Below are 23,411 nucleotides of genomic sequence, written 5' to 3'. Positions count from 1 at the left end.
GGAAGGCCTTTACTGCACATGCGCCACGCGCGGCATGCTGGGAAGGATTGCCCAGTCAGGAGGGCAGTAGTGTTGGGGGAGGCAGGAAGGCGCAGGCGCGGGTTGACCCCCTGCATCTCCCTCGCGCGCCCCCTCCCCCTGGTTCGTTCCCTCGAGCGCATTACCTCACTGTCCCCGCGATCGGGCTAGTCTCGTTCGTTCCCGGCAGAGCACTGGTTCTAAAAGGGCAACCGTGCCGCGTTAGGGGTCAGTTGGCCTCATGGGAATAAATAAGAGTTCTCTCTCCCTCCATAGCGGGATGTAAATGAACACAGCTTCACACGTGTGCAGTTAATATACGTGTCTGCATAGTTTCTACATGTTAGGAGGGGGACAGGAATCTTACCCAGCTCGGTTGGCCAGGCGTTACAAATATTCCTTGGATTGTGAATAACTGGGTGCATCTTACTCAAACGTAAATGCCACTGAATGCAAAGGGACTTCCTTCCCAGTAAAGCAGACATGAAGCGTCTGGGGTGGGAAAAATGCTATCACTTGTGTTTCCTGCAGTCAACCACCGAAGTCCATGACTTGAGCAAGACTTTATTTTGCCAAAGGGAGGTTTTAATGTTGAAAAGGCTACTACTGTACAGGTTCAAACTGGATACAGGGAAACACTTCCTGACTGTAAAGCCAGTATGGCGCAACAGATAGCATTGACAATGGACGTTGTGAAATCCCCTCTGTCCATAGCATTTTTCAGTGATTGGATGAGCTATCAATTCAAATTTTATGCATTCTGCAATTGCAGAATTAAATAAAAATCTGCAAGTTCCTTCCACACTTCCTGCCTCATGTTCCTTGCCTGTTTACTAAAAAAAGAGATAGAGATATGGTATCTATGGCAGTCCTATTCTAACTGCCCACAAATCATACTTGAGAGGCAACTTTATATAGTAGGTCACATCCACTTTGAAACTGAAAAGTCTTTAGGGAAAGGTGCCAGGTGCAAAGAATACTAATAGAAAACACTTATTCTATATTCTGCATTTCCATCTGCTCTGCAGTTTTAAAACAATGTTAGTCTAATCACTATCCTAGAAAATGGGAGTCATTGTCAACAAAGCTTCAGGATATATTTCTTTGTTCTGCCAAATGACAGAAAAGCTAAGAGGTGTGCAAACAATTTAAGTTCCTTCACAAATTAAAAGACAACTTCTACAAAATTAAGGAAAGCAACATCAAAGAGCTATAGTTAGCATGAAACAAATTTGTAATGAACTAGTCCAAATCTCAGTACAAGTGAGCAGAAACATGTTTTAGCACGGAGTTATTAAAAACAACGTTGGCACAAGCGTAGATGGAAAAATGTGTAAAGAATAAAATGCTCATCACACCACAAAGTAACTGCTTTAAGAATGTCCTAATATAAGCCAGTGTGGAAAGCAGTATTTCTCATTACTGTATTGATATTCAATAGTCCCTGACAGCCTTTGCTGTTACTTATCCAGTTCAATATACTTCTCCTCTAATTATCTGATCAGCTAAACATAGCTCACCTGTTTTTGCTTTCCCAGCCTCAAATTGTATAAAGACTACACTATATGAAAAAAAGGATGCAGAGCTGGAGTATATTTTATCCATATTGATTATATAGGGACATCAAATCATTCCAAACTCTGATTATATCTATTTTGTTCAGATGATATTTCAGTGTTCTATTTGTGCATATGAATCTACTGTATTATAAACTTAGGGATAACATGCATCCTCCAATATACTGTAGGCCCTTCCCTAAATTTTCAGTGATCCTCTCTTTATGTTGACTTAAGAGTGGAGGCAATATTCTGTACAATTGGTTAGTAGGTTGCAGCCTAGATCCTGCTTTCCATGTTCCAACCAGCTAGTACAATGGGGCTAAGATAACTGACAAATAATTCAGATACATTTTATAATGTATCATTTTATAATACATTTATACAACATTTTATAAATGTTATAAAACTGAATGAAATGCATATATTAGACAAGCTGAAACATATTAGGCTACATATATTTAGATTGTTCTACATAAAATGAAACACATCATAAATATCATTCCACAATCCTTTACCCTAATATACTTGATAATAGGCCTGACAGTAGGATCTATGGTTAATCACATTATTTATACACAGGAAGTTTTTTTTTGGCTTCTATCGCTCAATCTTATCAAAATCTGTTCCTGTAGAATTAAGTTCAAATTATTTATCATGATGGCAGCGGTAGACTGTGTGTATGTGTAATATACTATACAGACATATTGCACTGTAATGTACAAATTGTATAAGACTGCCATCATAAAATGAATTATGCATATTTTTAATATGCATGAGCAGACGGTGGGCATCAAACATTATGCAAGTAAGTGCTTTGAAAACCAAAACTATACAGAATGAAGCTATTCAATTAAATAAATTTTCAGGTAAATTCATGGGGACAAATGTGCTGCAAATATGTTTTCTTGGATATAAGAGGAAACCCAAATTCAGAATTATTAAATGCAAGCAAATATAAGGGTGAACCTCAAAATACTGTTCATTACAGCCAGCTAACAAAAAGGAATTAAAGTAATTAAATTCTCTGTGCATATTTGCTTGAGAATAAGTCCCACTAAACTAACTGGGACCTACTCATTAAAAAGATCAAACTGAAAGTGACATTTTTTCCTCTCCCTCCTTCTTTTCCTCTTTTGGTTTTGCTACTAGACTACCAACCAGGGTATAATAAAATTAGAAATGATTTCTCCAACAGTTTATAACATATGATCATGTAAATCACGTTGGAATCTTTTAGGCATATCAAACGTAACTTCTGCAGCTGATTAGCAAGGGAAGAATTAACATTTATCTATTTCCCTGTTATCTTCTCAGGGATCAGATTGTCTTGCATAAGATTGTCTGACATACTCACAAAAGAGTGACATGGGTGTGTACATGCAGCCATAAACCACATCACTAGCATATGGAAAATAAGGCAGCCTAGAGTGTCAGTGATCCAACTGAATTTGCATGCTGCTTCATGCTACCAGAGCTTAGAGCATTTGCACATGCACATTCTGAACTAGTTTGAGACTTCGTGACAATATTTGAGCCATCCCTCTTTTTCTTAAACAATGTGGGAAACTTCGTCTACTGGATATAACCTGTACTCTAAGTTTGAGAAGTTTTAAGATTGTCAAGTGTAGTGAAGTGTTAAAAAGACTGGAAATTCTAAAACTTAAAGCAGCAGTAAAATATTAGTCAATGTCTATGAGAAATGAGTCTGTCCCTTTATTCAGGGTGTATGTGTTTAATGGTAAGCTGGGATGCATATAAGCTAGTCCAAGCATGAAGGGCAGTAGGACACTCATATGGGAAGCCAACTTTGTCCCTCAGTTATCAAGATAAGAAACCTGTCATTTCTCTCATTCACTCTGTCAGCCTTGAGATACTCTGAGCAGACTTACCTCTGTGTTGTACACCCCATATATCAGGAAGATGAAGAGACCCTGTAAAATAAAATGGAGGGAAAAAGCTGTTAACTCTAATCATTTCAGCAGTAGAAATACCTGAAATAAACTTTCCTGGGAACAGACAAAAGAAGACACACTTCATCAAGGTCAATTTATTTTTCTATTTTTCAACATTATAAAGTGTACCTTGAGCATTTATTTGATAACATGGGAATGAATTGTGTACTGTAGTTATACCATTGAACAATTTGGCATAAAAGAGATCAAAGATCTAAAATATTCATTAGAGAAATCCACACAATATCTAAATAATCATTAATGCATGCATCATAAAACAAGTAGTGCTTAATGATTAACAAAAAGTTTAATAAAATCTTTGCGGTTGTACCTCAGGATATGTAATATATAAATTATTAAATTATACTTGAAGAACTCTCAGTATTTACTACTGCATAAGAAGTACTTCAGTGGTTTTAAAACTAAAAATTGGGATCAAACTGGCCCATTTTTTACTTTAACAAATCTTATTGTCAGGCTTTAAAGACCCATAGATTTGCAACAAAAGTACCATTTACAAACAAAAAAGGATTACAATGCAATATACTTTAGACAAGAGAACCTGCTTGCTTGGTTCTAAAGAACCAAGAAACATATATTTTCAGTACAAAAGACTAAAGAAACGTATTTTCAACACAAAAGAACTGAGTTGAGTCCATTATGAATTTGTTTAAATTATTTGCTCAAAGCTCTGCACTTTCAAAATTAAGTCCTCAGTCCATGCAAAACAGTGCTAAATTCACTTAAATTTTAAGCAGGCATAACAACAGTATAAATGGTGTACAAGCAGAGTGTTATTTCTATATAGGAAGAATCATTTCTGATTTTTTCATGTAATGGTCTGAAAGAAATATGTGAAAATAGACTTAATGTCATATATTCAAGGTCCTGTCACAAATTGCATGACTATCTTCCATTATATGGCTTTTTAAAATTATTTTCTGCAAATGTAACACTAGAGTGTTCACAGATAAAGAAGGAATAACCAGTAAAATGCATTCAAAAACCTGCATACAGTTTTATAAGTGTGAGAATTACTTCAGCATCAAGAAGCCGTAATCTGCAGGATTCCACAAAAGTGCATCTGCTTTAAATACAAGACAGTTATTTTGTATCATAGCAATAATTACAGTTGCTTGCTTAAGAAAAGCAGTGAATTCTGACAAAAAGGCCCAACTGATTGCGCCGCAATCTTAAAGCATGCTTCCTAAGAAATAAGCCTTCTTGAGCACAGTGGACCTTCTGAGTAAACATGCTACACTCATAAGCACAGAGACCTCAATACTTGCATCATAGTAAATTGGCTGGGTCACAGCACCCCGCTGTTTAAACTTAATGCTAGCCTCTTTTAACATTTTAAACATCAGCAAATAGTTTTTGTTGCTTTGTTGAAACAGTTGTTGCACTGAAGTTTTGGTTACACAAGTTTACATTCTGTAGTAAAGTTTACTTTTGCACATAACTTAACAGCTTTCTGTTGGCAAACAAGGTCTAGAGAATTTCAGTTATTGAATAAAGAAGTTGTTACGGTTAGAAGAGAGTTCAGACCTAATTCTCTTGCTTTCAAAGAGAACAATGGATGATCACATTGAGTTAAATCAGTGAATCGTACTTTAGGCTACAGTGTTCCTGGGATTCTTGTTGAAAATGTATTAATTTGCAAATAAATACAGAATCACACTGTTAATTTCAGGAAAGTAGATCAAGGAATCTATGCTAGTTTAAGGATAGGTGTGTTGGCTGTTATAAATGCCAGCCTAAATATGACAGAGATTCCTGTATGTTTATAAATTATACCAAAGGGTTACTTTTGGTTGATGCAGCTTCTCAGGGTATTGCAGACCTTAACATTCTCACTTGTAAAATCCATGTTAAAGAGCACATTGGGTTTATCAGTGATTCATCTCATTATCTACCATGGGGGGATCTTGGTTGTACAAGGATTCAGATAAGGATGCTTCCAGCACTACACAGATATGTCCAGGACCATTCCCAAGGAAAGTACAAGTCCTGACACTGAGCTCCAGCCTTTCCCAAGTAACGTGGTAAATCTGTTATGATCTGATGTTCTACTGCAGTGTTTCTCAACCTCAGCAACTTTAAGATGTGTGGACTTGAACTCCCAGAATTCCCCAGTCCATATACTGGAATTTTGGGAGTTGAAGTCCACACATCTTAAGGTTGTCGAGGTTGAGAAACATTGTTTGATTATATTTTGCAGTTGGGCATTTGTGGGATCTGGTCTATCGGAATGATGATCAATGCATCCTATCAGTGTTTTCACATCAGCTCATGGTTTAGGTTCACCAGAATGATTTCCTGATTAGCTGGTATATAGTGGGGTCTGGGTAAACTGCATTATGAATGACTTGAAACATTTAGAACTATTAAAAACAATGGATGATGTGATAGAGTTTAAAATGACTATATTTCCTATATACTGTAGTCTATAATAGCTTCACAAAGTTCCTGATTCTTGAACATTGCAGCTGTAAAATCTTCACAGTTGTTTGGGCTATGTTAACATCCATATTCAGCTGGAGCTTTGAGACAGAATCTTTAGTGCCAAATTTAGTGTACCTTGCAGTGATCCTAAACTGGTTTCCATGTTTACAAACTAAAGGGAAAAATCAATAATATGTCACCCTACAGGTTTGAGCAATATAATACTGACACTTCATCCCTGACAATTTGCAATAACTGTTCTTCCTATAGGCTTAAGCAATATAACATGGATACTTCTGACAATGCCTTAAATTTGTAGTCAGTCAGTACATTTTACTAAGCACTGAATAGTAAAGGTAAAGGTTTCCCTTGACATTAAGTCTAGGGGGCGGTGCTCATCTCCGTTTCAAAGCCGAAGAGCCGGCGTTTGTCCGTAGACACTTCCGTGGTCATGTGGCTGGCATGACTAAATGGAACACCGTTACCTGCCCGCTGAAGCGGTACCTATTGATCTACTCACATTTGCATGTTTTCGAACTGCTAGGTTGGCAGGAGCTGGGACTAGCAACGGGAGCTCACCCTGTCACGCGGATTCAAACTGCCGACCTTCCAATCGGCAAGCTCAGCAGCTCAGCGGTTTAACCTGCAGCGCCACCGTGTCCCTTAAGCACTGAATAGAAGCTCCAATAATTAAAAACTCTGCGTTCTTTCAAGGAATTACTAGTTCTTAACGTTCTTCTATATGCCTATTGCAGCTCAGTCCAGTGCAAGTATCCTTGGAATTGCCACTGAGTTTAATAATATGTAATCCCAAAGATATACAGGTAGATCACAGAAGAGGGTCAGAATAGAATCTTTTTTTCTTTCTTTCTTTCTTTCTTTCTTTCTTTCTTTCTTTCTTTCTTTCTTTCTTTCTTTCTTTCTTTTTAAGCAAATACAAATTCATGAACCCAATAAAACAATGCATTTTCATTTACTTATCTTGAATATTAGGTTTGGGCTCTCTGTAACACATACCCAGGGCTTTTCAAAACAAGTGCTTTATTACTACACCTGCTACTCAAAATTTTAGAGTTATTGCCGTTTTCTAAAGATCTTACTCCTGTTTGCTGCCATTAGGGAACAGTAACGTTTAGGCTATTTTCTCCTCTTTTCTTTCTCCCAACGTCCACCTTATGTTCTGCTCTCCCCCACCATCACACAGCAATGAAGGTGATTGGGTGATGCAAATATGGTCTGACGGATTGGTGGGAAAAATGGTTACTGTGTAGAAAAGTGTTTCCCATCCAAGGAACAAGGCAGGGAAATAGAAAGAAGGCAAGGAAAGCTCTCCAAAGGGAAATCATTGGCCCAAGACAGTTGATTAAACAGTGCCATCCACTTCAGCTATATAGCAGAGGCATTATTTCAAATGTGTGCATGCAGGATAAATGACACCCAGTTCTATAGAACCATTTTTGCAAACACGTTAAAAGGAAGTGCACAATTAACCATAGTGGTGAATCTCTGTAGGTACACATAGAAAAATAGATATTTTTTTTAATGGCTGATATTTAGCCTGGTTGACAACAGCCAGCTAATGGAGGACAGATCCTTCTTTTCCTTCCACAGAGCCATTCCTGCAGCTCAAAGTAAAAAGTGAAGGTGGGGAGGACAGTTGCCAAATTGGCACTGCAGACTGGAGCTACTGCCAGTAGTAGAATACCCCAAAGTATTTTCATGCTGCAGTCACTATTACAAGATCACACAATCAAGAAAAAAGGAACTATAATTAAAAAGGGTTTTAAAACAGCAGAATAAGAACCAAAAATTGCACAAAGCTGGTTGGCAGCCCATGGTGTGCTCCATTAATGAGCTAGATGTTGCAGTATCAAATAAGTCAGTACTTGGCCCAAAGCCAACTTAGTCTTTAAAATCCAGATCTCAGTTGGTCCCAGAAGCAAAGAGCAAAATAATGGAATTAGTATATGACTGAGTTCCATAGTTAAAACTGCAAATACTGAACAAAAGTTGAGCTACCACATTTTGTACAAATTGAAGCTTTCAGACTATTCTCAAATGCACTTTCATCATTTGCCATTAACATCAGCACCAGAATATCCTGGTAACCTCAACACTGTATTACCCCTTGGTTATATAATACTCTTACCTAAACTTCATCCCCCACAACCTTAGATTTAAACACTTTTTTGCTGAATCCTCCCATTCTGGAAAATAATTGGTTAATCCCTGCTTCAGTCAAGATAGGACTATGTTGTGTACAGTTTCCCCACCATTTTTCATAGAACTATGTTTATGGGTCAGATACCTTTATGGACAGTTATTGATAGATTCCTGGAGAGGCATCTGTATCTGATGTGAGCAGTGTATGTCATTGGCTATTTATCAGCCAATCAGCACCCTCAAGATATTCTTCCCTCATTAATGAAGACAATACATTATGTTAGCCAGGCAGGACAATAACCATGACAACATTTCTCTGTCCCAGTAAACCATTAATTTGATACAGAAGACCTAAATTATTCTAAAGATTGCAATGAGAAAAGACTGAACTCTAACTAAAATTATCCAGAGTCCCTTCTCCAGGGAGACGGGCGGTGATAAATTTGATTAATAAAATAAAAAATAAAATAAAATACTTTGCAATAATCCTATCTGAAGATAACTAAAAGCAATGTAAAACAAAGTTGCTTCCTCCCAGAGAGTATGCAGGTGGTGTACCACAACCTTCTTTTAGATCAAAGGCCAAAAATGAGCCTTGGAGATGTACTGGGGGCCACACATGCAAGGGGAAAGTGGGTCAAAGTGGGAATGATCAGAGTTAAAAGCCACATTTCTCCTAAATCCTACCCATGGTGATTTTCTCCTACTGTCCTCTCTTCATCTAATCCAATCTTAAAATCACTAAATTAATTTTAATGTTCCAACATTGGCAACAGTCAACAAGGGGCTATGAGATACCTACAAACTTTGGGGCTTGCTGATTGTACAACGATGCAGCCAAAGACACTCCCAGCAACCATGTGGGCAGTGACAGATTAAGGAGGCCTACCAAGCAAATTATCTTTAAAGGAACGTGGAGATAACCTTAATGAAGGCACAAAAAGGGGAAAAAACTCAGTCCTGGGAAAGGCATGAGAATGAAATTAAGAATAACCTGCCTTGAATCTGTTAGGTATAAAAGGGGGCAGACAGAAACTCAGGCAGGTTTTCAATATTCTGTTACACCCCACAATAAGGTAATACTACTGTAATCCTTGCAGGGTCTGTTTCCTAATCTGGTTTACCTTGAGGGGATGGATCCCTAAAGTTCTTTAATAGTACTTCCATCTTATCTAGAATAAATTTCAGTTTATTACCCACAGCCATGTACTGCTAAATCCTAAAACAGATTTATAACTATTACTGCCTCTTGAGATCAAATTATAGAAATGAGAGGGAAAGTCATGTGATGCTTGCTTCCTGGTACTATCTCAAACCAAATCTCTGGGTAATCTTCTCCAGAAGTTTCATAAGGTAAAGCAGGTTTGCCAGTTTAGTGATCTGCAGAGATATTGTGACTACAATTTTGGTATATTCCTGGGAATGTATCTACGAGGTTGGGCAAGGCAGCCAATGTAGTGACTAAAGTATTGGATTAGGACTGGATTGGGATTGAAAAGGCCCAAATTCCCTTTAGTCATGGTAACCTACAAAGTGACTTTGAACCATTCTCTGCCAAGACTACCTACTTCTACCTACTTTTGCAGAAATATAATCAAGAGAGATACCAATGGAAGAAATGGCAGAATATTGATACGATATACAATGAGATGATGAAACAGAATCGTGTGTATCCTAAAGATTAAATCTTATAGGGTAGAAAAGCAATCTGCCAGCACCATTTTCTGAGTCCTGCCTTCCAAACAGGCATTTGGATTTGACTGATGACTGAAAATATCAATACATAAATTAGAAATTACATATCGATATTTTTAATTTCAGTTCCCTCTTTTTAAAGCTTTCAGTCTTAGTAACTGCAACAGCCCTTTTATCCATATACGATATTTCTTGCATGTGTACTAGCCCTTTTTGGATTTTGACTAACCCTAACCCTTCCACTGCACCAGAAGCTGCTTTCAAAAGCTCCTATAACTTCCTGGAACAATGTTTTTGTGAACATAATAAAAATATTAGTCACTCTCAAGTAGCACTTCTAGGTGTGAACTGAAATTGCTCAACAGAAAGTCTCATTTTATCTACTTCTAGGAAATCTGTGTGCATGTGCATACATGCCCCTGAACAGTGAACTGTGCCACTAATTCTAACTTTCCATGCATTTTGTTTTCAAAATAATTTCTAAAAAAAGGAATCATAGATAAGGTTTCTTTAGAATCATAGATATTCTCAAAATGTTAAATGTATGTATGCTTAGAATAACAATATTTTAATTGTGTAATTGACCAATCAGTTACAAACAGGACAGTTAAAACACAGTGAAGGCCTTTAGCTGTTGGCAGCCTTCACTTCAATGCTTACATTTTTCAATTACTAAAAATAAAACAGGAAGGAAATACACAACTTCAGAATTTCACCCTTAGCAAATAAACTATCAATATGAATAAATGAATACCACTTTAACATATGCATTTAATATTAATAATCTAATAAAACTGTTTATTAGAGGAAATAAGTTCCTATACTGAAACATAACTTATGGTTATATAGATAATAGCATGGGGGGTTAGACAAAGAAAGACAAGAGTTTATATGAAAACACACAATTAATTATATTCCTTTATTCCATGAACAAGTGTGAGGGCATGTTTTGCCTTAGCATTTATCAAGTATAATCTTTAAAAACTCCCTTTTTGGATTAAGAAATTATTTGTCATGTTATATATGCAAATAATAAAGCAGATATCACAGGAAATCGTATCAACTATTGTTCTTGATTAAGGTACATGTATAAAATATTTTATCATTTCTGGACCAGGCATCATGCCATATCCTTTCTTGGCTATGCATCAGTGAGGATAGGGCTGCTAGTTCAGTACATGGGCTCTTACATATAAGCTAAAGAAATATTTCTTAATTTAACTGTTAACCTTTCCTAAATTTACATTCATGCTAGATCTCACTGTTGCATCTTGAAGTTATTACTGAAACTGAAACTGTAAGAAATTATGCAGGATGTCAGAATTGGACTCAGTCAAGTGAACCATATGATTTCAGCAGACTGGGTAGATGTACTAGTGTATCATAACCATGTTTCCTCAGCCCCATATCCAAAACTGCTTATTGTATCATTCTAAGAGCACCCTAAAATTTCCCTACAGATTGGGTAACACAGCTGTGTTGGAATTATCAAGAGTCAACTCAGCATTGTCTCATAACCATAAGGGGATCACTCTAGCAAATCGCATTTCTATTGTGCTTGTGGGATGTCACATGGGTCACCTGATTTCCTCTTCCTCCTCCTTCTTCAGCTTGGGGATTAACAGTCTCCATTACCTCGTGGGCAGACATGCAAGCAGGAAGAGCTGCAGAATGCAGCTCTCCCCTTTTTCATCATCCAGTGATGATTTAGTGCTTTCTACTATGAACCTACCTGTATCCAGATCTACTGAATAAAAGTAAGCTATCTCCATTTTTCTTCACCTAACTACAGCATGAAGACTAAATTTATTTCTGAACGTAATTAAGCTTAATGTGCAAGTTCTCTTTTGGTTCACACTTCTAATCTACAAGATTGCTGTTAGCTGCTTGGAGTTCTTTTATTAACATTTAAAAATTCCATCTGTCCTAACAACCAGGAAACACACTGAGACAATAAACTGGTCTCTAATATTTATTGCTAGTACTTAACAGGAATCCTAACAAACTGAAGAAGCGTGGGAAAAACCCAGACATATAACCCCCAAGGGTTAAGGCGGTCCCGATCTGTGTCTCTTTGAATGGCTGAACAATTCCTCAGTGCTACGCATGCGCTTGACAGTCTGGATGGGAGCCCCCTGCTCGCCATCCTTACTCATGACACCATCAAGCTGACCTTAAACCTTTTGCAGATCAGAGTTTACTTACACATGATAGATACTGTCCTAATAGTCATGACAGATACCCTGTTGCCCTTCCTGCTTCTTCACCTACATTATCTATTATAATGTAAACTGATATAAACTGAGAGCCAGTTTGGTCTAGTGGTTAAGACAACGGGCTAGAAACCAGGAGACTGAGATTCTAGTCCCACCTTAGGCATGAAAGCCAGCTGGGTGACCTTGGGCCAGTCACTCTCTCTCAGCTCAACTTACCTCACAGGGTTGTTGTTATTATTTTATTTATTTATTTATCATATTTGTATCACCGCCCATCTCCCCCACACGGCGGTTCACAATAAAAACAATTTAAAATTCAATAAAATCATAAATACTACCAATAATCAATAAATGTAAAATGCAATGAAATCCAAGTAACAGCAGATATAATTGAACCCATAAGGGGATAAAACCAGTCCTGGCAGAACTAGGGAACCAACCAGCCCCAAGAATGGTTCTTCCTCTCCCCACTACAGGCAAGGTGGCAAAGCCAGGTCTTCAGCTGTTTTCTGAAGTCCAGGAGGGAGGAGGCTAACCTCACTTCTGGGGGAAGGATGTTGTGGGGACAATAGGAGGAGGAAGGAGTATTAGGTATGTTTGCCGCCTTGAGTTATTTATAAAAATAATAAAGGCGGGACAGAAAATTAATTAAATAAAATAAATAAAAAATATAAGTTATAATTTTCTTCAATTTAAATTATTTAAAAATATTTTTGCCATCCTCTTAATAAAAAAGCCCTGGGACCAGTTTCCAAGGACCAGAAATCTAAGTGTCATCAGTATCTGTATACCACCTCGAGTCTATTAGGACAGTGGTGGTAGATAAATCCCATGAATGAATGAATGAATGAATGAATGAATGAATGAATGAGAAAAAGAAAGAAAGAAAGAAAGAAAGAAAGAAAGAAAGAAAGAAAGAAAGAAAGAAAGAAAGAAAGAAAGAAAGAAATCCCAGTCCTCAGTTTTGCAAGCCAACAGAGAAAACTCACAGAGCTACAGAGCAATATACATTCTTCTCCTGGGTAAGTTTGCACCTCTTCTAATGGCTTGCAAGCACTATTATTTAATATGTTGAGTGCTTGGAGGTCCCCATTCAGTTCAACCATTTTGATTTGATGAGTGGGGTATCTCTATCATAAAAATAAAATGAAAAGAATTTCAGAGACCCCTCAGGAGCTGAGCTATCACAGCAGTACCTAAACTGACAGTAATAAATTTTAAAAATCCTAGCTATACACACCTTCCTTCCTTCCTTCCTTCCTTCCTTCCTTCCTTCCTTCCTTCCTTCCTTCCTTCCTTCCTTCCTTCCTTCCTTCCTTCCCTTTATCCCCATTCATGCTAGCTTTCCAAACTACTATATCTCCACATTTCCAGGATTAAGTTAGTAAGAAACTAAGAGCTTGATTAAAATATGGGGGAACTAATGGCTGGATAGATTTGGCATGCCTCAGAATATGGTTTACTGCAGCAGAAGGGAAGCTCCAGCCTGTGGGCCAGATGCAGCTTCGGAAGCAACCAGACCTGGTTGCAGCAGAGACCAGGAGGAAGGCCACACCACCTCCCCAATCATACCTCCATGCCATTCCTCTACAGGGTAGAGAAAGAAAATAAAGTCATTGTTCCTTTCTTCCTTCCTTCCTTCCTTCCTTCCTTCCTTCCTTCCTTCCTTCCTTCCTTCCTTCCTTCCTTCCTTCCTTCCTTCTTTCAGTACTCTCAGAGCAGAGGGACAACTGATTCCATATTGCATAGGGAGGATGAGCTGGTGGCTTCCAATTTCTGGCTGAAGAGAGGAATGCTGCCTTTCTTTACTCAGAAGCAGCAAGGGAGAAGTCACTGGAAGGTTTCCTGGAGGGTAATAAATACTAGGGCTTCCTGGAGGGTATTAAATACTAGGGCTTCAGATCATGAACTTTTCTGGATATCATCCAGCTCATTAGAAGTTTGAAGGAGGCAGTCCTGACCATCCAGGTTCAGTTCCTCATCTCATCTCACTATCAGATAGATAGTGGAACAGATGGAGGAGACAATCAGGATCTAAACTCTGCTCACCTTAAGGCTTGCAGAATGATCATAGCTGAATTAAACTATGACCTCTAACTTATCCAATCATATATTGTGTAAATAAAGTGGAGGGAGGGGAAACTCATTGTGTGTCCTCAGTTCCTTGAGGGAAGACTGGATAGCATGATATTAAGAAGGTATGCTGGGGTGCTGAGAATTTTTTCCTATGCAATCAGATGTCCAACAATATTTTATTTTGCTTTGTGTGAGTGAAACTAGCTTTTATATCTACAGTATAGCTAAGAATTCTAAGGCACATATTCATAGTTAAAATTGCTTTACCTAAAAATATGATACGTGTGATATCCAATGAAATAAGTGCTTGGCTTTTGAATGTATGGTCAGGGTTATGACAGCTGAGAGTGGATGGTTTAATTCCTACAAGAGCTGCAAATACTGAAGCAACTTATTTTCCTTTTAGGCTTCCTCACTTTCACTTCCCCAGGTGACATATATTCAGAATAAAGTAGCTTGGGATTCTCCATGTTATCCTGTTCTGGCTGGCATTTCCAACATTTTATTTATCTGGCAAGCTCAGCTGATCTTTCAGAATAAGAAGACAAAATATTACAATAAATGTATTTCATTTTAACATTTTTTTAAAATTTCAAAAAGCATTTTCTGCTATAAAACACTTTTTTTCTTGCACACATTTCCCACATGCCATAGCCATGCATGGTGATGTGAGCCAAATACAGTGTTCAGAGAGGTGCATCTTCCATTCACACTCCACATCTTTATCACAGGAAACACTGGACTAACTGAAGGTGCCACATATACTATCATACAGCTCTCAGCCTTTGCCTTCAGAGCTTTCAGAAAACATTTGCTATCATTTCACCTTTCTGCTTTCTACTGCTGTGCAAAATATGCATAGCTACTTTATAAAATAAATATAACCTCCCAAATTATTAAGAGTAACCAAATAAATAAGTAATACATACTATGCAAGTAATTTAAATGAATAAAATCCTGGTAGCTGCATGCTCCCATCACTGTTTTTAATGTATGTCAACTCCACAGTCCAAGACACTAATTCATATAAGTGGCTCATCTTAATTTCATTTACAAGCATGTTTAATATATTAATTTGTCTTTATTTCCCACTCCATCTAATAACCTTAGAAGATGGATATTATTAAATGACACTGTCCCATCCTCAAAAGAAATTCAAAAGAATTATCTGCTAATGACCTTGTTGGCTGAGAACATTGGGTCTTGTAATCCCTCCCCATTTGGCAACACCTTGATATGGAAGGTTGGGTTATATTAAAGCAATTATCACCAAGATTGAAGACCAAATTCTGCCAATGTTCTGCATCAGTATTTTTGTTTTCTCTCGATGGTACTAGTAATAATTTTAGGACAACTTAAGCTAGGCAAATAATGTAAGTGAAAACCATCAACAGTAGTCAATATTTACTACTTTTAGGTACTCCCCCTTTTAGGGGGAGATGGACAGTGATAGAAATGTGAATAATAAATAAATAAATAAATATTACCAGTTCACATGAATCCTATCTTTGGAATAGCAGGAGACACCCAGTACAAAATGCACTGCCGCTGAAATTCCAGCCAAGACAGCCATCAAATAGTTTGGGATTAATTTATTGATCATGGGGGATAAAACTTGTATGAATTCTAAGCAAAAAGAATCTTGGAAGCCCTCTTTACAAGCTTGCTTCATATTTTCTGAGATGCTTCAACTTCTTGAGATGTCAGCCCTCGACATTGCAAATAACGATTGTCAGCATGTTTTGGTGTGTTTGTACCACATACAGTACTAATTGTATTCATGGAGTAAATGCACCATTGGCCAGTGGATTGGGAAGAGCAATACTCACTTATATGGCTACTCAGTTAAATAACAATTTGATGGTGAACTCATTATGGAACTCCTTCTATAAAAACACTACACTACATCTGTTCCCGGATTGCAAGGTTCCAGCAGAATTCTCCATGATTTGTTTATGATGTAGTGATGATTGACTCTGTCAGTTACTAATAAATGGTAAATAAAAAGTAACCTATGATATTAAAGTACTACATTAGCTAGATCATGATTAAATTACAGTAACATCATCAGCTATAAACCTTTATAGAATCTTCTCAACCATGCAGTAATTCTCCTAACTATACGATTATGTAGAGCACAAATATTTCTTTGTAAGTGTGAAGCAATACATCAGAGGAGCATTTACTGCTAAAGCTAGATTGAGAGTAAATGCATCTTGGGTTGCTATGAATAAAAGCTCTAGCTTCTCATTACTTTATGACAAGACACAGAAATTCACTTTACTTTTCATTTAAGCTTTTCTGCTCCAGTTTATGGATGTATGCCTTCACGCTTTTATTCCCTTCTCGCTTCAGCCGTACGTAATAAATGATTATAAATTTTCACATTTGACCACCTCTCTGCTAGTCTCATGCTTAATGCACAAAGTTAGGAAGCTGCAGGTAAAAATTTCACAAACACTTTTATTTATGATGTTGTCCTTGGTAACGGAAATTTCAATGTACTGAAATGAAAAGTATGATTAAAAGGATACGACGACCTGACAAGGATAGTAGAGGGCAGCCTTCTATTTCCCACAGAAAATATATAATACTTTTTTGACATCAATTTCATAGAGAATAGACATAGGCTATTCATGAAAAAAAGACACAAACATGTTTCTAACTTCCGCGCTCTTGTCCCTTAAATGAAACTTCTGCCAAAGCCAGTCATGACTGAATTAATGAGCTTCTGATCTGAAAATTATTCAGTTGGAAACATAACTAATTTTCAATAAGTGTAAATGCCAAAACAATATAAGATGAATAGAGAAAAGCAATAGTGGCCTTAAAGTCGGTCTATTTAAAATAAAAAAATTAAATACTGAGTGCATCACTACTTTGTTTCTGTGGTTTATAAATAAATGCTTTTTATTTTTAAAACTCTATCTTATACACATTTAGTTTTTTATTTACTGTACTGTCAAAGCAGTTGGTTTGCCTAGTTTACAACTGAGTTCAAACCAGTTCAATTTCATTAAAATTCACATAGCTTATTTGTATAATTGTACATCTTACATAAAGCTTTTCTATTTAGCTGTTATTTCCTTTTTCTTCATCTTCAGGCACCTGTTTTCTAACCATGGTATATCCCTAGGGTTTTAAAGACTCATCTCTGTCAAAGAATAATATTATAACACTAAATTAAAAATTAAATCAGCCTCCTTGTGGTACATTGCTGGTAAATCAAAGTACATATTTCCATCCAGCACTCTTTCTGTCAGCATTCCAGTTATATTTCACCATGAGAACAATGATAGGCTGGATTTGCACATATCTTTAACCTACTGTGTGTGTCTATGTGCACACACATAGAGACATGTGTGTACACATGAGCATATACATATAAATAAAGAATACATTGGTTTCTTCTTTATATTGTATTTTATACAGCTGTAATATAGTTGTCCAGGCAGTGTCTGACAATTGGACCTGATTGAACGGATAAAAATATATATATAGTTATATAGCTCCTTAGTTTATATTTAATACCACAAACAAATAACCAATATTTTTCTAGAAACGTTAATTCTATTTTTAAAAAAATTAATATCTTTTTTTTAATCTTTAACATACAATAGTATGAACCTAATTACTCTTATCATTCTGCATGTGTGTCAATGTGGTGATTTTCATAATTTCTAATACACCGGGATGAAACCATACCTTTCTACTTCAGCCATTTGGGGCTGGGTTATCTCTATAATCTATTGTTCTCATAAAGCCTCTGATTCTGATTAGCCGAATTGGTTCAATTCATTTGTTCAAGGAACTACAAGGTAGTTGTAAGAGAAAAAGTTGTTAGTTTGTTTGGAATTAAAATTTTCCAAAGAGTTTGACTAAAAAAAAATCTGTAAAATATTCTGAAAGAAGGCCAAGGGCCCAGAAAAGTTTAGGAAGAATGCAATATGAAGTAATCTGCAAATGAAAACCTGAAGAAAGATTAAGTGGTTTGATTTTATTTATTATTCAAATTTTATTACCGCCCATCTCCCCCAAAAGAGAGGATAATAAAGGCAGAAAAATGTGGAGATGATGGAAGAGGAGGTGGCTCTAAAAAGACTGTAATAAGAATGTAATAAGTACTTAAATGTCAGCAAGAATCCATGGGCTATGGATGACAGGAGGTAGAAGTACTTAGGAGATGGGTAACTTACGCCCCATATTCTAATGGGGCATTAATGTACCAGGCCGTAGTGTGAAATAGAATGTCCAGGCTTGTATCAAGGTATTTTGTTATGAGCAGACCTAAAGAAACAAGGCATCATTGTGGCACAAAAATACCTTGATGTGTAAAGATAAATAGTAGCAATGATTACTCCATGAGTAAAACAAGTGGTATATGATAACAGGGAGATGGAGGATGGCTTTACAGAATTTGCTTTGGCTGCATCTTTTTTGCTCAGTATGTATCCCCGCTAAGCCCCTTTGTGTGGTTTATGAAGCCCCTTCTTACCACCATTGCAGAAAATCAGTGGCAGAGTTTCCCCCCATTTCAAGGCAACAAATACACAAATATTGCACCGCATGCCCTAAAACAGTTTTAACATTAGACAAAACAAAACATATCCCCAAATTCTTTCCTGAAGCATAGAGAAACACCAAACCCTGGCTTTTCCCATGGGAAGGATGTAGCCTCATCCATCTTGCATCATTTTCCTGCTTACTGTAATCTTTGCCCTCCCAAAAATGATAAGCTGTTAACCATCCAAATGGTACCCACCCCCATCCTATACAAAGGCATAAATGTGGGCTGCTATAAAGATGGCCCCCAAATAGACACAATTCAGATCTCCCCTCAGTTCAATTTATCCACACAGCCATGGACCAGGGCAGAACACATGAACAAGTTAGCAAAAAAAAAAAAAACTTGCTAGAGCTAGATTCTCTCAAAGGAATCCTGGAAGCTGCAGTGTTTCCTATGTTCCAGTAAGTGTGGCTCCAGGTTTGATGAGGGTTCCACCAGGGGCATCCACAGAGGTTATTTAAAAAGTCAAAATGGTGGACACTATAGCATAATGAAGGCTACACCTCTATTTTAATTTGTTGCATGCAACGCAAGTTAAAAAAAAGTGCATGACTTCAATTGTGCAGTTGTGGCTGCCCTCTTAACTTTTCTGAAACATCCCCATGGATGCCTCTGGGTCCAGGCAAAATATCTTCTGGTGAATTCCTTCATTTGTCAGTGGTTATCTGCTGATGCCTACAGCAGTGCACCATACTAAGTCTCGTTCACTAATGAAAATTTGTATGGTGGCTGGATGCAATCATCTGCCACTGTTTTGAAACAAATTAAATGGGGAATCCAACTGAGGTTTCATAATGGGCTCTGCTGTGTTATGTGGGTTCTAGCAGCCAACCTCATGTGTCTCAGAGTGGTAGGTGACAGTATTGCAACTGAAAACTCTCCCCACAACCTGAGTTCGATCCCAGCAGAAGCTGGATTCTCGGGTAGCCGGCTCAGGTCGACTCAGCCTTCCATCATTCCATGGTCAGTAAAATGAGTACCCAGCTTGCTGGGGAAGGTGATGACTGGGGAAGGCAATGGCAAAACACCCTGCCATAGTCTGCCAAGAAAACGTCGCGAAAGCGGCGTCCCCTCAAAAGGTCAGACATGATTCGGTGCTTTCACAGGGGACCTTTCACCTTTCACCAGCAGCCAATCACAGATATTTGATGTTGCATGCAGCCTTGTACTGCATCATTATTTCTGAATACAGCTTTCCCCAAACTGGTGCTTTCAAGATACATTGAGGCCACAGCTTCCAGACTTTACTAAGTCTCTCTACCCCACTGCATATTTCTGATCTCTGCATTCTTCATGTTTACCTCACTATGACACTTTATGAATGTTTTAAAAATTAAGAATGTTTGACAGGATGCACAATATATCTGGTTGCCTCTATTTATAAAAATAGTTGCAGTCAGTAATATTGTTGCCCCTTGTGGTAAATTATTGAACCACACAAGACAACCACTTGAAGAACTTTTCACACCTAGACTGATTCCATACAGCTAGGCTGATCATTGGACCTTTTGGTAGGAAGGAGTCTAAAAATCTTTCTGCTTCAACTGGATTTCAGCATAATTTACCACATCATGAAGCACATGCACTGGGGCTGTGCAGAGCCTTCAAAAGAAGTATTTCACAATGCACAGGAGTACACAAAGCACCTCACTTCCAATTGTTCATGCGGTCATACCTTTCCAAGACTCACATGGCTGCTTTGATAGCACCTTCCAGTTGTCTCTGCACACATGTGCACTTCACTGGGAACCTTGATCATTCTTGCAACTGCCACACATTGTGAAGTACCTCTTTCAAAGGCATTTAATGATTTATAATAAATATGTGGCAATTTTTCAGCTGTATTACCTACTCAAGGTAATTTGCAATAAAAGTACTATGTGAAGGAGCGACTTCACCACCATCACCACCCCAATAACATAAACAGTTGCTTTCTGCATCATCTGAAGTTTCTAAACTGTCTTGAAAAAGCAGCCCCATGTATAGCATTTTGTAGCAGTCAAGGTGGGTATCACCAGTTCAAGGACAAACTAGTCAAATCACCATAATGTTGGAATTATCAGGGGTCAACTCAGCATTGTCTCATAAGCATAGTAAGAGGGCTTATCTGGTAGGCATGTCTCTATTGTGCTTGTGGGATGTCACATGGGTCACCTGATTTCCTCTTCCTCCTTCTTCTTGAGTCTAGGATACACACAGTCTCCATCTTTACCTCATGGGCAGACATGCAGGCAGGAGGACAGCATAATGCAGGCCTCATCCTCTACCATCTCACTTTCACACAGACTTTCTATTCCACATAGAAAGTGTCTACAAAGAATCAGTAATGAAGTGCCTTTCTACCATGAACCTACCTGTATCCAGATCTGCTGAATAAAAGTAAGCTACCTCTACTTTTCTTCATCTAACTCCTGTGTGAAGACTGAATTTATTTCTGAACATAATTAAGCTTGATGTGCCAAGTTCTCTTTTTTTGGTCCACACTTCTACTCTGCAAGATTGCTGTTAGCTGCTTGGAGTTCTTTTAGTAACATTTAAAAACTCCATCACATAATAACATTTAACAATAAATAAATAAAGCATAAAAACAGCTAAAATGTAGCTTCAGAATGCTCAGGAAAAGGTTGTAATGTTAATGAAGTTGACAATATTCCCAGGTTAGGATGGCATTACATGATCATTCTCAGTAAACTTTGAGACGTCCTGGAGGACTCATGAGATTCCAGAAGACTAGAGAGAACAAATGTCACCCCACATTCAAAAAGGAGAAGAAGGAGGACTTAAGATGCTATAGACTCATTAGGTTGTCACCTTGGGCAAGATCTTTAAACAGATTATCAAGTAGCACATTTGTGAGAACTTGTATAAGCATGCTACAAGTAAGAGGAGCCAACATGGGTTTGTTGCAAAGAAACAATGCCAGGCTAACCTTATCTTCTTCTTTAATAGAATTCTTAGCTCAATGGACCACATGAACACCAGAGACACAGTGTATCTGAACTTCAGCAAAGCCTTCAGCAAAGCATCTCATAACATTCTCCTGAATAAAAAGATACCATTGTTAGATGGACTCACAATTGACTGAATGACAATGCCCAAATAGTGTTCATAAATGGCTCTACTCCAACTTGAATGGAAGTACTGAGTGGAGTGCCACAGGGCTCTGTCCTGGGCCCTGTGCTATTCAACATTTTTCTCAGTGACTTGGATGATAGAGTTTAGGGAATACTTACCACATTTGCAGAGAGCACAAAAGGAAACATGATAGCAGTCTTCAAATATCTAAATGATTATTACACAGAAGAGGGAGTAGTTGTTGTTTATTCGTTTAGTCGCTTCCGACTCTTCGTGACTTCATGGACCAGCCCACGCCAGAGCTTCCTGTCAGTCGAGAGGGAGTAGACTTATTCTCTATTGCCCCAGAGGGCAGGACCAGAACCAATGGGTTAAAACTACAAGGAATAAGGCTCAAGCTAGCCATCAGGAAGAACTTCTTGACTATACAAGTTGTCAGCCAGTATCAGCCCCACCAGATAGACCAGACCCAGAATCAACTCCATAGGAAAGCTAAGGCTACTTTTATTGAGAGTGGCTATAATAACAGAATCTTGCAAGTCTGATTGTGCTATCTATCCTCCCGTTCTTATAGCCAGGGAGATTTCTGTCTGAACTGTTTACACATACTTTCTGTTTGTTTTGGACTTGAGCTGTGTTTTTCTCCTTGTTGCTTTGGTAATGGATCTGGCCTATGTCTATCAAGGTCATCTTCCTTACTCCCTACAGCCAGCCGAAACAGGCTGTCATTTGATGTGGTGAGCTCTCCTTCACTAGAGGTCTTCAAACAAAGGTTGGATGGTCATCTGTCAGAGATGGTCTTATGGGTCCTGGGCAGGAATTTGTCTTAGATGACCCCTTCCATCTTTATGATTCTTTGAAAAAGTCCTATTGAGTTCTGATATAGTCCTACAACTTTGGTTATTCTTCAGCCCTGACTGTGATATGACATTCTTTGATCCTTCGTTATCTGTCACTTCTGATTCCAGAATAAAACTGCATGTTGGTTTCCTCTTCAAGCTTTACTATTACAGTAGGTCCTCCCCATTTCCCAGTTCCCTGCCCCTGGTTCACATGAATTGCATATGCAAGGCCCAGTCTTCACATCCTCAAACAAAATCAGTATTATATGATTCGGAAAGAGCTTATGGAAGAGGGTGGAAAAGTGCATTCTTCATCTGCCCATATTTTATATTAGTGTGAAGTTGAATCTAGATGTATCTGCTCTTTAGTCAGAGATGTAATAGATGTGTAGAGGGCTGAAACCCAAAGAAGTCCAATAGACACGTGTCTGTTATTTGGATTTTTAAAAGCTAGCAACCCATTTCTTTTCAGCATGTCCCTCAAAAAAGGGGGAAGTATAGAATAGGAACAGAGACAAGAAAATAGAAACAGGGTGCAAGCTCCAAATCTGGGAAGTTAAGATGTTTATAATTTTATATCTAAAATACAGTTACTATTTTTGTGATGGGGAACACCATTTTGTTTGTTATATAAAATAAATATAGGCATCATAGATAATAAGCAGTTGGTCCCCACTTCGTTAGCAGGTTGATTTTGTGAGGTTACTCTTTGAAACAATTGACTTTAATGTTTAACAGGAACTGTAGTCTTGCAAAAATCCTTGTCCTGAAACTAGGATTTCCTAATATCATGACACTGTTAG

This window comes from Candoia aspera, chromosome 3, assembly GCF_035149785.1.
Source record: "Candoia aspera isolate rCanAsp1 chromosome 3, rCanAsp1.hap2, whole genome shotgun sequence".
NCBI lineage: Eukaryota > Metazoa > Chordata > Lepidosauria > Squamata > Boidae > Candoia > Candoia aspera.
This window is presented reverse-complemented; position numbering follows the sequence as displayed.